Below are 13,359 nucleotides of genomic sequence, written 5' to 3' on the forward strand. Positions count from 1 at the left end.
AGAGGTGGTATCAGACAGGGGAAGCAATTTCATGTCTGCTTACTTAAAGGCCATGTGGAAGGAGTGTGGTGTGACTTACAAGTTCACTACACCCTATCATCCACAAACAAATGGACTGGACTGGTGGAGAGATTTAACAAAACTCTCAAAGGCATGATTATGGGACTCCCTGAAAAACTCCGCAGGAGATGGGATATCCCTTTACCATGCCTCCTCTGTGTATTGTGTTTTCTTATGATATTGTGCATATGACACCAGTGGTATAGTAGGAGCTTTACATGTCTCCTAGTTCAGCCTAAGCTGCTTTGCCATAGCTACCTTCTATCAGCCTAAGCTGCTAGAAACACCTCTTCTACACCAATAAGGGATAACTGGACCTGGCACAAGGTGTAAGTACCTCTGGTACCCACTACAAGCCAGGCCAGCCTCCTACACGCGCTACCCCAAACAACGTCATTATGTCTATGGCAGAGGCCACCCATGAGGCGCTTCAACTACCGCCCAACAGACTGGTTGGTTTTGGGGACCTGGCCTTTTTGAGAACCATTTTGCCATTACGGTAAAAGTTCTATACTACAGCGGTTCTTGGAAGTACTTTACTTCAGATCGTTTACGTGCTACATCATGAAAACCTCTTTTACGGTATCTTGAACCTGAAGGGTTTTCTAAGCGCCAAGTATGTGTACGAGCATTGTGACCACATATACAACAACCGGACCAGACACCTGTGTGAAATACACTGCAAAATGTGTCAGAGGGTTGGGTGCGTCCACGATGCCGCTCAAAGTGAACTGCTCCACATGTAGGATGTTTTGCTCAAACGTACACATCAGTCTTGCCCATTGCATCCATGAATCAGATTGGGGCTTGTGGGCGCTACAAGGCCTCGGACCATGATTGTAAAGGTATATCATGTCCCATGTGTAAAGCGTATTTTATAGCCGGAATAGCACACGAGTGTTACATGCTTGAAGGCTTCCTCCAGAAAAAACTTACTATATTGTATTTGATATAGAGTGTACGCAAGAGATGGGTGTGCACCAACCTAACTCCATTTACACCCATCATCTAACAGCCGATGAAAACTGGGAGTTTGAAGGTCGGTCATGCATGAATGATTTCCTCAGCACGTTCATGTAGCCGAAATACTACGAGTATACAATCTTGGCTCACAACTCAAAAGCGTACGACTCGTTCTTTATTATCCAGGACCTGATTTGTGAAAAGCTGGCCGTGGAGTTTATCACCCAAGGTTCCAAACTGATGCTGTTAAAGGATGTGCCTTTTGAAATTAGGTTCATATACACCCTGAATTTTCTGCCCATGAAGTTGAGCAAGTTGACAAAAGCCTTTGGTTTTAAAGGCTGTAAAGGTTATTTCGGTCACTTTTTTTAACACCTGGGCTAATCAGAATTACAGTGCTCCTATGCCTCCGCCCGACAGTTACGGTGTCGAGTACATGATGCCATCTGAAAAAGAGAGCTTTCTACAATGGTTTGCTGAAAACCATGAAAATTGGTTTTGTTTTCAAACAGAGTTGAAATCTTACTGTCAGGCGGATTTCATGATCTTGCGAAAAGCATGCAGCCTTTCCAGAGATGTTGTGGTGGAGATGATGAAACTGATCCAGATCATTAAAACCAAAGAGGAAAAAAAAAAAAAACGTGGAAGACCTAGACCCATTTAAGAACATTACTCTGGCTTCAATGTGCATCTCTATTAATCTCACGGGTTTTTAAAACCTGAAACCATACCTCTAGTACCGCCTGACCTCTATAACGGTAAAACATTACTCCACCCCATCTGTTCAGTGGCTCATGTACATCTCGGAGAAAGAGAACATCTTCACTCAACACACGTTGCAGGGTGGCGAATACCGCTTGGGTCGCTGCTACCTAGACGGGTATGCGTTAATTAACAGGGTACCAACTGCCTTTGAGTTCAACGGGTGCTTTTACCATGGGTGTCCGCGTTGTTACAAATCCCACAAGTTTAATAGACTGCAGGGCACCACGTTTGAACATCTGCATAGTCGTACTCTGGCAAAGGCGAAGTATATTGAAAGCAGCGGCTTTGTTTTGAGAACCCTCTGGGAACACGAGTGGTTAGACGCGCTAACAAAAGATGCGGAAATGGCCACTTTTATTAAGAGCTGGCAGTTACCGGCACCGTTGTAACCCCACGACGCCTTATTCGCGGTCGTACAAACACCATACAACTGTACCGGGTCGCTGGTGAGGGTGAGAAAATACACTGCTAGGACTTCATCAGTCTGTATCCGTTTGTAAACAAAGTGAAGTTGTACCTGGTGGGGCATCCTAGGATCATCTATGGGAACGTTAAGTCCCTAAACGAGTACCTTGGGCTCGTTAGTGTCCAATCCACCCTCTGCGGAAGCTTTACTTCCCCGTGTTTCTGTACAGTCGAGGGCAAGCTAATGTTCCCCCTAAGTCGAACATGCACTGAAAGTAAACAGACTAGCGAGTGTAGACACAGTGATGAGCAAATGAGACGTGGTGTACCATTGAGGTGCAGACGGCCCTCGAGAAAGGGTACCGCAAAATACTGGAAATTTGGCATTTTCTACACTCTTCAACCCAACTCTTTTCTGAGTACATCAACTTGTTTCTCAGAGACAAACAGGAGGCTTCGGGGTATCCCGACTGGTGTGTCGATGAGCCCTCAAAGCAAAAGTACATAGCTGATTACCAAGCTCACAAGGGTATTACACTGAGACCTGAGTTCATTAAGGTTAACCCTGCCAGACACCAGTTAGCTAAGCTCTGTCTCAATTCCTCATGGGGAAAATTCGCACAGTGGACCAGTTTGTCAAACACATCCATCGTCACAGATCTAGACGATCTTTTTAAGTATATATTTGCTCTGTCTTACGACGTGTCCAGCTGTGAATTTATCGACGATGAGAAGGCCGTTCTATGTTGGAAATACGCCAAAGAGTACCCCACAACATATAGCAATATAAACATCTTTATAGCGTGCTTCACAACTGCTCATGCTCGTCTAGAGCTTTACAGGTTGTTGGATAAGCTTCAGGATCGATGTTTGCACCACAACACCAACTCTGTTATTTTTGTGAGTAAAGAGGGTGATGAAGATCCTCCGCTGGGAGATTACCCACGGGATTTGACCAGCGAACTCAAAGGATGAGTACATACTCGAATACACTTCCTCTGGACCCAAGACCTATAGTTGCAAAACCTCTCAACGGGTTTGCATGAAAGTCAAAGGTATCACTCTAAACGTCGGCAATACGGTTAAAATACCGTTTGACGGTCTGAAGGGTCTGGTGCACGAGTACTACGCATCGAACGATCACAAAAATAGCAAGACAACAGTTGTAAACCATTCTAGCATTGTCAGGTCCAAAAAAAGGTGGAAAATTACAACACAGCCGTTGTATAAAAGACTGTGCGTAGTGTTTGATAAACGGGTCCTCACCGAGGACTACAAAACACTACCGAACGATTATTAAAAAGACATTCGAGTGGCAAACCCCAACTGCTATGGACACCAGGCTGCAACACCCATTCTCCTGCGTTTTAGCAGGCTCTCAAATAGCGATAAGTTATTCTGTACCAAAACTGTTAGAAAACGCTCCGGGTGTTTTATCTCATCTCAGACCCCTAACAACATCGTATGGCTTTATTCTTGCTGGCAAGATCTTTACACAGAACTCTCCCTAAAGTTCCCACACATCCGATTTATAGAAGTTATCCCAAGTAATCTCAATGACGACGACTTGTTACCTAAACACCTTGTAAACATGGTCGTTGTGGACGATCTCATGCGCGGAGGCAGGACCACCCCGAGATCGAGAGCTTTTACTCAATATTCACATCATCGTAATCTGAGCATGAGCAACATCGTGCAGAACTTGTTTTACAAGTGTAAGAGCAGCCGTTCTCTAACTCTCAACACCTCATACCTGGTCTTATTTAAACCCCCCAGCGACAAGCTTCAGATATAAATTATAGCTAAACAGATGTACCCCGGAAACGCAGTTTTTCATGGAAGCGTTTAACGACACCACCGCAAAAACCCACGGCTACTTACTGGTAGGTTTAAGACCCTCAGGAAGACTACAGACTACGCTCTGGTATTTCCCTATGACTTCCCAGTCGCTTACACGCCTAAAACAGTCCTCAAAGCCTATACAAAGACCCCTTAAAAAGACTTTTATAACATTTACACTCTAAACCTTGTAATATAAGGTCACCACTATGTCTGCGCTGCTACGGCGCAATTTAGGCCTCCTAAAAATGCTAGTCACAGCCATCCCACTAAAAAGAAAGGCTATCCCGTGCGCTGCTTCGGACGATTTAGTGGCTGCCTTTTCAGAAATAGCCCTAAACACCCTAAAAGTTAACGTCCCGGAATCAACAAGCCAGCTCCCCATTCTGAAGAAGCAACACATTATTAAGAAGCTCAGCAATAAAAGAGCGTTGCTACTTTCTAAAAAGAAACTGGTCAAACAGTCTGGAGGTTTTATAGGGGCGCTGCTGGGTATAGCTATACCCCTAATTACAGGGCTCCTGTCGAGGAAATGATGGAGGCACTCCCCCAAAAATTATCTTGTGCCACGCCTTTAGCTGGAACAGCTGGACCCTTCTACAGCCGACGTCTTGAACATACGCAGAAACAAGACACAGCGTCTCGGCTTTACTCAGGAGCCCTTCAAAACTTTTTACAGTATTACAAACAACTAGCATCTGAAAAGAACAAATTGACTCTATACCACTGACATGGAACAGCCGACAGAAGACTCCGTAGCGCCTCAAGACCCCGGTCCCCGTGGTCGCTGTTGTCGAAGACCTTTTAAAAAATATAAGTCAGAGGTATAGAGGGGCGGCGCAAATGCTGCTCAGTAAAAGGACTGCTACTGACCTCTTGGAACAACTGGGGTGAATTTGTTTACAAGGGACAACCGATTGCTGGATCACACATATACGGTCTGGTCAGAGGTCTCACGCACAGTAAAACACTAATGACACAAAACGCTGCTAGGGGCTGGGAGCAATTCCTAAGTGCAGCAGCGGAACTCAACATTCCCTCCACGATCGTCGGTAATGCCATCCACAGGTGGAGGCTTGAAAGTTTGAAATTTCAGACCCCTGGTGTTTCTACCGTGAGTCCCACCATGCAGACGTTGCCTTTCTTTCCTCAGCTAACACCTTCTAGAAGCAGCTACGCTCTACCTATGGACCCTAAAAGGAGACTTTTCAAAATGAACACTTGGTTATCGCTCTAATGTAATCAAGAAATATGAACTGTTGTACAGTTTTGTTAAAAAGGTTCACGTCTCGAAAGGTTTTTGCTTCATTTATTTCTTTACTGTTTGTGATAAACACTTAACTTTCAACAGTAGTCCGACATCTTTTTTTAAAATGGGTGAATAAAATGCATAGTCTGAATTCACGTTTAAGGTATTTTTATTTTAGGCAGTCATCAGTACAAATAGAGGCTTTACAAGGCCTTACACTTTTGACAAACGTATTCTGTTTGAACAACGTTCGACATGGGCTTAGTGTTTTCATTCACATATTTCATAACAATACCATCGTTGTTTACTAGATCGGTGGAATACAGATTAAAATAATTCTAAACATCATACCCTCAGACATTTTACTGATAAAAAATATACAATGTTTCCCACATGTGATGGCTGGAGAATCCTATACATGCAGCTTGTTATACTCAACTGCGGGCAATGTTTTTTTTTTTTTTTTTTTACATATTTGAATAATGGTTTTGTTATGCTCGGAACTCCGCTAAACTGTCAAACACTATAACCTTGTCTACATCCAAGAACATGGCTGCCCAATGTGTACCACCCTTGTAATGAGGGGCGGTGTTAAAGACTAGGGTGCGGGGTCTTTCGGGGCCTATCTTTTCAGGTAGCCCATCGCTAGGAAATACACCTGAAACTTATTTCTTCGCGTATTTATGTCTACTTAAGAAGTCACATATCTCCGTAGTGTCCATTTTACAATCATTTAAAGATAGTCAAACATAAGCTGTCGGGCGTGATTGACCTGGATAACGCTGTTGAATACCAAGAATACAACCATATTCACGTTGGTAGCCAGTGCTTGTGTAAAACGTATTTTAGCTTTTAGATTTCTGTTTTTGATCAAGTTGTAGTGGTCACTGTGTTTCATGTCAGGAGTCGGGTTGAATGCAAACAACGTGTAGCCGGCCCCAAACCCCTCTCTTGAAACAACGACTCCTGAGTCCCGCAGATGTTTCCCCGTTATCGAGACCAGCCCAAGATATTCCCTGACAAAACTGGATGTTCCAAAACTCAGAGTGAAGGGTTTTGTGGGGATAACCGCTCCCTCGTGGACCAAAGCAGCGTAGTTGATGCCATAATGTTAGAAGTTGAAGGAGTTAGAGATGTCAGAGTCACCAGATCTTTGGGGTCTTGTAGGAGGCTGGCCTGGTTTGTAGTGGGTACCTACACTCTGTACCAGGTCCAGTTATCCCTTATTAGTGTAGAAGAGTTGTTTCTAGCAGCTTAGGCTGATAGAAGGTAGCTATAGCAGAGCAGCTTAGGCTGAACTAGGAGACATGCAAAGCTCCTACTATACCACTGGTGTCATATGCACAATATCATAAGAAAACACAATACACAGATATACTAAAAATAAAGGTACTTTATTTTTATGACAATATACCAAAAGTATCTCAGGGAGTACCCTCAGTATGAGGATGCCAAATATACACAAGATATGTGTACACAATACCAAAAATATGCAGTAATAGCAAAAGGAAGTAATGCAAGCAGTGTAAAGTTACAATAGATTGCAACAGGAGCACATAGGTATAGGGGCAACACAAACCATATACTCCAAAAGTGGAATGCGAACCACAAATGGACACCAAACCTATGTGAGCTTGTAGAGGGTCGCTGGGACTGTAAGAAAACAGTGAGGGTTAGAAAAATAGCCCACCCCAAGACCCTGAAAAGTAGGTGTAAAGTGCACCTAAGTTCCCCAGAGAGCACAGAAGTCGTGATAGGGGAATTCTGCAAGGAAGACCAACACCAGCAAAGCAACAACAGTGGATTTCCAGACGAGAATACCTGTGGAACAAGGGGACCAAGTCCAAGAGTCACGATCAAGTCGGGAGTGGGCAGATGCCCAGGAAATGCCAGCTGAGGTTGCAAAGAAGCTGCTACCGGATGGTAGAAGCTGTGGATTCTGCAAGAACGAAGAGGACTAGGAACTTCCCCTTTGGAGGATGGATGTCCCACGTCGTGAAGAAGCTTGCAGAGGTGTTCCCACGCAGAAAGACCGCAAACAAGCCTTGCTAGCTGCAAGGGTCGCGGTTAGGGTTTTTGGATGCTGCTGTGGCCCAGGAGGGACCAGGATGTCGCCAATTGCGTGAGGAGACATAGGGGGCGTCCAGCAAGACAAAGAGCCCACTCAGAAGCAAGCAGCACCAGCAGAAGTGCCGGAACAGGCACTACGAAGAAGAGTGAACCGGAGCTCACCCGAAGTCACAAAAGAAGGTCCCACGACGCCGAAGGACAACTCAGGAGGACGTGCACTGCAGGTTAGAGTGTCGGGGACCCAGGGTTGGCTGTGCACAAAGGAAATCCTGGAAGTGTGCACAGGAGCCGGAGCAGCTGCAAATCACGCGGTACCCAGCAATGCAGTCTAGCGTGGGGAGGCAAGGACTTACCTCCACCAAACTTGGACTGAAGAGTCACTGGACTGTGGGAGTCACTTGGACAGAGTTGCTGAGTTCCAGGGACCACGCTCGTCGTGCTGAGAGGGGACCCAGAGGACCGGTGATGCAGTCTTTTGTTGCCTGCGGTTGCAGGGGGAAGATTCCGTCGACCCACGGGAGCTTCTAGTGCAGAGAGGAGGCAGACTACCCCCATAGCATGCACCACCAGGAAAACAGTTGAGAAGGCGGCCGGATCAGCGATACAAGGTTGCAATAGTCGTCTTTGCTACTTTGTTGCGGTTTTGCAGGCTTCCAGAGCAGTCAGCGGTCGATTCCTTGGCAGAAGGTGAAGAGAGAGATGCAGAGGAACTCTGAGCTCTTGCATTCGTTATCTACAGAATTCCCCAAAGCAGAGACCCTAAATAGCCAGAAAAGGAGGTTTGGCTACTTAGGAAGGAGGATAGGCTAGCAACACAGGTAAGAGCCTATCTAAAGGAGTCTCTGACGTCACCTGCTGGCACTGGCCACTCAGAGCAGTCCAGTGTGCCAGCAGCACCTCTGTTTCCAAGATGGCAGAGGTCTGGAGCACACTGGAGGAGCTCTGGGCACCTCCCAGGGGAGGTGCAGGTCAGGGGAGTGGTCACTCCCCTTTCCTTTGTCCAGTTTCGCGCCAGAGCAGGGCTGGTGGATCCCTGAACCGGTGTAGACTGGCTTATGCAGAGATGGGCACCATCTGTGCCCATCAAAGCATTTCCAGAGGCTGGGGGAGGCTACTCCTCCCCAGCCTTGACACCTTTTTCCAAAGGGGGAGGGTGTAACACCCTCTCTCTGAGGACGTCCTTTGTTCTGCCTTCCTGGGCCAAGCCTGGCTGGACCCCAGGGGGGCAGAAACCTGTCTGAGGGGTTGGCAGCAGTGAAACCCGGGAAAGGCAGTTTGGCAGTACCCGGGTCTGTGCTAGAGACCCGGGGGATCATGGAATTGTCTCCCCAATGCCAGGATGGCATTGGGGTGGCAATTCCATGATCTTAGACATGTTACATGGCCATGTTCGGAGTTACCATTGTGAAGCTATACATTGTGAAGCTATACCTATGTATAGTGCACGCGTGTAATGGTGTCCCCGCACTCACAAAGTCCGGGGAATTTGCCCTGAACAATGTGGGGGCACCTTGGCTAGTGCCAGGGTGCCCACACACTAAGTAAGTTAGCACCCAACCTTTACCAGGTAAAGGTTAGACATATAGGTGACTTATAAGTTACTTAAGTGCAGTGGTAAATGGCTGTGAAATAACGTGGACGTTATTTCCCTCAGGCTGCAGTGGCAGGCCTGTGTAAGAATTGTCAGAGCTCCCTATGGGTGGCAAAAGAAATGCTGCAGCCCATAGGGATCTCCTGGAACCCCAATACCCTGGGTACCTTAGTACCATATACTAGGGAATTATAAGGGTGTTCCAGTATGCCAATGTGAATTGGTGAAATTGGTCACCAGCCTGTTAGTGACAATTTGGAAAGAAATGAGAGAGCATAACCACTGAGGTTCTGATTAGCAGAGCCTCAGAGAGACAGTTAGTCATCACACAGGGAACACATACAGGGAACACATATGAGCACTGGGGCCCTGGCTGGCAGGGTCCCAGTGACACATACAACATATATACAGTGAAATATGGGGGTAACACGCCAGGCAAGATGGTACTTTCCTACACAGGCACAAGAGCCAAAATGTTTTATCATGCAAATTAGGCCCAAGAACTCGAAAGCCTTCAAGAACGGGATCGGGGGCCCAGCCCGACCTCCGCCTTACCGCCCTGATCAAGAATCACCAACAAAGTGAAAGGGCAAGGCCTGGAGGATCGAAGTACGCCTCCGGGACAGGAGCTCAGGAAGTTGCTGCTGCTCTGCACCGGGACCTCTGAATAGTGAGCATGTGGAGCTGGGCTGGCTCCCTTATATAGTCTTGTCCCAGCCCACAAACCACACCCAGGCATGCTGCAGGGAAAGCTTCTAGAAGGCCCTGGAAAGGGACAACACCCTGACACACTCTGAAAGCCTGCAGCAATACATTGCAAATGAACAGTATTTACAAGCACCTTGAAAATAAGTCTTCAGGATTAAACTCTGCAATGCAAAAGGTTAAACAACAGCATGTCAGCACAATGAATAAATTACGTTATCTTGAAAGTGCTGAGTTTTTGCATTCTAGTCGCCCGTAGAGCGCGCACTGCCCAGATGTTGACAAGAGGTATAGAGCCCGATAAAAGCTGTACTGTCCACAAACCCTACGATGATGATGAGTTTCGGTAGTTGCCCCAGAAATAGATTCTGCTGCTGCGTTAATCTAGTACCAGCTGGGATGCTGAATATCTTCAGAGCCACTCTTTCCATTGCGTACTTGGCGTTTGAGGGTTGTAAAGCTTCAGCATGGGCCAGTCTGACGCTCGGTGACACTTTCACTCTCTTTACAATATATCCATTTTATACTGCTCTGCATTGCCGCTGATAAGACAGAACGCGTCCTTGTTGCGGTTGAGCTTGATCTTAAGATCTATACCATTGACTAGAAGCTTATCTTGGAAGATAAGGTCTGAATGTATGCACCCCAGGAGGTCAAGCTGCCTCCTGCCGGAGGCAAAGCTGGCTCTTTTTTTAAAACCATTGTTGCCACCATCCAATGCCGTGTCCTCAAATTGCACTTCAGTATCTTTGTAGAAGCGTTCCGCTGAAAGCTGTGTGACCAGGGCTTCACGACTGTAATTTAGAATACTCTCGATGTAGACCCTGTAGGTGTACACGTTGTCATTCTGCATGACAAGTCGATGTTGGTGCGGTTTGCTTTGGTTATTTTGCAGACGAGCTGTAGCAGAGTTCCGCGGACCCCGACACATAACACTCTATTGGCACCAGAGGGATCAGAGCAGCTAAAGGCAATACATAAAAAAAACTGTTCTCAATGCTGGTCTGTGTGGGTTTAAGAGAAAACAAATCTAACTCAGATTTGGCACATTCACCCAAGGCACAGTATATGAAGGCCATGATAGCTGATTTAAAAAAATATTTGCACTAGAGCTTGTTCTCTTCTTCTTGGAAGATCTCTTCCATCTTACGACCCTTCTGTTGTGTGGGCCTTTTGAAAAAGTCCTCCATTTTTTTTTTTATAGGGCATTGGCGGGCCTCTACGCCTCAAAGCCCTTTGCTTCCTTTTAACACCCGCACGTGCCTTGTACAACAACCAAGCTCCTTCCTGGGGCTGTTTGTTCATGCGCTTGGCGACAACCGACATTACAGAGCCCACAACGTCATGGGCAATGTCCATAGCAGCCACTTTAATGTGAAGTTTTGCAATTTTGTATCCTCTTCTCAAAAATGGCATGGCTCTTCCAAACAAACTCCGAAAGAAGCCGCCCAATCTGGCCCCGTACATAACGGGGGTCCCTTGAAAGTACAGCGGCGGTCCTCCATAACCGGTCTGAACTCTATAATAGTCCCTGTACATAGAGGGATCACTGTATGTTTTCATAATGACCATCGCTATTGCCTAATAGTCAATGTCGTGCCGCAGCCTTAAATAAAGCTTAACAATAACTTTGCCGTATTAAAAGGCCACCCGCTCTGACTGATCATCATAGATAATGATGGTTATAATGTCAAAATGTTTTTGGGAAATTGCCACGTAGTCGGGTTTGTGATGCTGTACATTATCCATTGTGTTATTTTCGCCCTTCACAGGGATCCATCTCAACAACGGCGGATAACTATTCCCTGTCCTCTGAGGTTCTATGATGTCGCTATACATGCAGAGTGTATAAAATCCGCTGTTAATGTCGGGGCACGTAGGCTCTGGATCCACCTGTCTTTTCACATGTTGTACGGTCCCTAAAACCCTTTGTAATTTACCGGTACAGTTAAACCTTGTATCGAGCTTGGGGGGCTTTAAGAAACACTTTTCTTCTAATGTTATCCGACACCAGCTGTATATTTGCATATTCTTCAACCGCGGCTATGGCTCTGTTGATGGCGTCGACCACCGCCGCTTTTGTGGTGTAATACCCGTATGGTAAAACTCACGGGGAAGCTCAAGAAGTCCTGAGAGCACTTTATATGAAATTTAGCCTCATGCTTTGTAAATGTATTGCACGTCCTAAGGTACTGTATCTCCGTTAAAGCCACCTCCCAGGACGGACCCTTTCAGGTCGTCTGGTTTAGCCAGTTTCATCGTATAATTAGAAATCTGATTGTTGGGGAACATGTCCTTCGATATGTTGGACGGTAGCGTAAAATAAAAAGGTGAGGTCTCCATCTCTGCGCTTACAACGCAATATCACACATCGTGCAGCGAGGCAAAAACCCAACTGTTACATTTCTCAGGCCAACCCCGCCATTTGACCAGCGCCTGTCTCATAGCTCCTTTCCTTTTCAGAACTTTTCAACCCTGTACCCCCTGTTCGGGTCGTATGGCACCTTTTGTAACTTTTCGTTGTAAAAGACGCCCGGAACACTTTTCTCGTCGTCGCCCTTCAACTTGTAAATATATATCCCTTCTTTTAGCTCCGCACTTTCCACTATGAATATCTTATCGCTAAATGTCTGTGGGTAGCCCTTGGTGAAGACGCCCTTCAACTTTGAAACCTGGACATGATCCCCTTCTTTTAAAGCTGGTTTCTTGACCTTCGCCTCGAGAAAACTCCCATACATAGTTCTCCACACCATTAACGAATTATCCACGTTACCTCCACGGGAGACATTTTGATGGTCCTATGGAAACTGGCGTTATAAACATCTATAAAAGCCTGTAGAACATCTACGTATTTGTAGGTATTGTTGGATGTGAAATATCGTCACATCTTTGATTTTAAAGTTCTGCTAAAACACTCTACAATCACCGCTTTTACCTCGGTGTGCGTTACAAAGTGCTGAACAGCGTGTTGCTTTAATAATTTCTGAAAGGCTTTGTTTAAAAATTCCTTTCCAGCGTCTGTAGTTTTTGAGGTACTTGACCTCTCACGAAGATGTCTTTAAAGGTGGCGGTTACGCTCGTACCACTTTTATCGTTTAACACTTCTGCATAGGCCTACTTGGACAATACGTCTATGACTGTAAATATATACGTTACGCCGTTGTTATGTTTTGGTAGATCTTGAAGACTGATTATATCCGCCTGCCACTAATAATCTAGCTGTGCGCTATCAACTGTGGCCCTCCTCTTAAAACGTCTCCTGGCCGGTTTGTGGAGTGCATACGCCGCTTCCCCCGCTAACCAAGTCTTCACCCTTAAAGATTTATTTTCAACTCGAGCCCTTCTAAATAGCTTTAAAGCCTCCGAAGCTTCCAACCCCTTGTGTATCGTAATAAAGCTTCCTTGAGGATTTTGACCGACGTATACATAGTGTGATACATGTTACTCAGAGCAGTTCCTTTTACTAGGTCTCAGCGTCACAAGCTTTGATATTTTTATAGCTATACGCTCAATAGCTTCAGACATGACTTCGCGCTCACCTCGCCTATGACTCTGGACGCTCAGGATACGGCCAGCATTCAACAGTTCATACAGTTCTAGGTCAGACAATACAGGACCTTTATTTGTGAAATAATCTTCAGTCAGGAGTTCCAAAGCACGGTGTAGCCCAGTCCGGGGTGAAAGTCTTAACTCGCGCAAACTGTTTTGGGCC

This window comes from Pleurodeles waltl, chromosome 11, assembly GCF_031143425.1.
Source record: "Pleurodeles waltl isolate 20211129_DDA chromosome 11, aPleWal1.hap1.20221129, whole genome shotgun sequence".
NCBI classification, from domain to species: Eukaryota; Metazoa; Chordata; class Amphibia; order Caudata; family Salamandridae; genus Pleurodeles; species Pleurodeles waltl.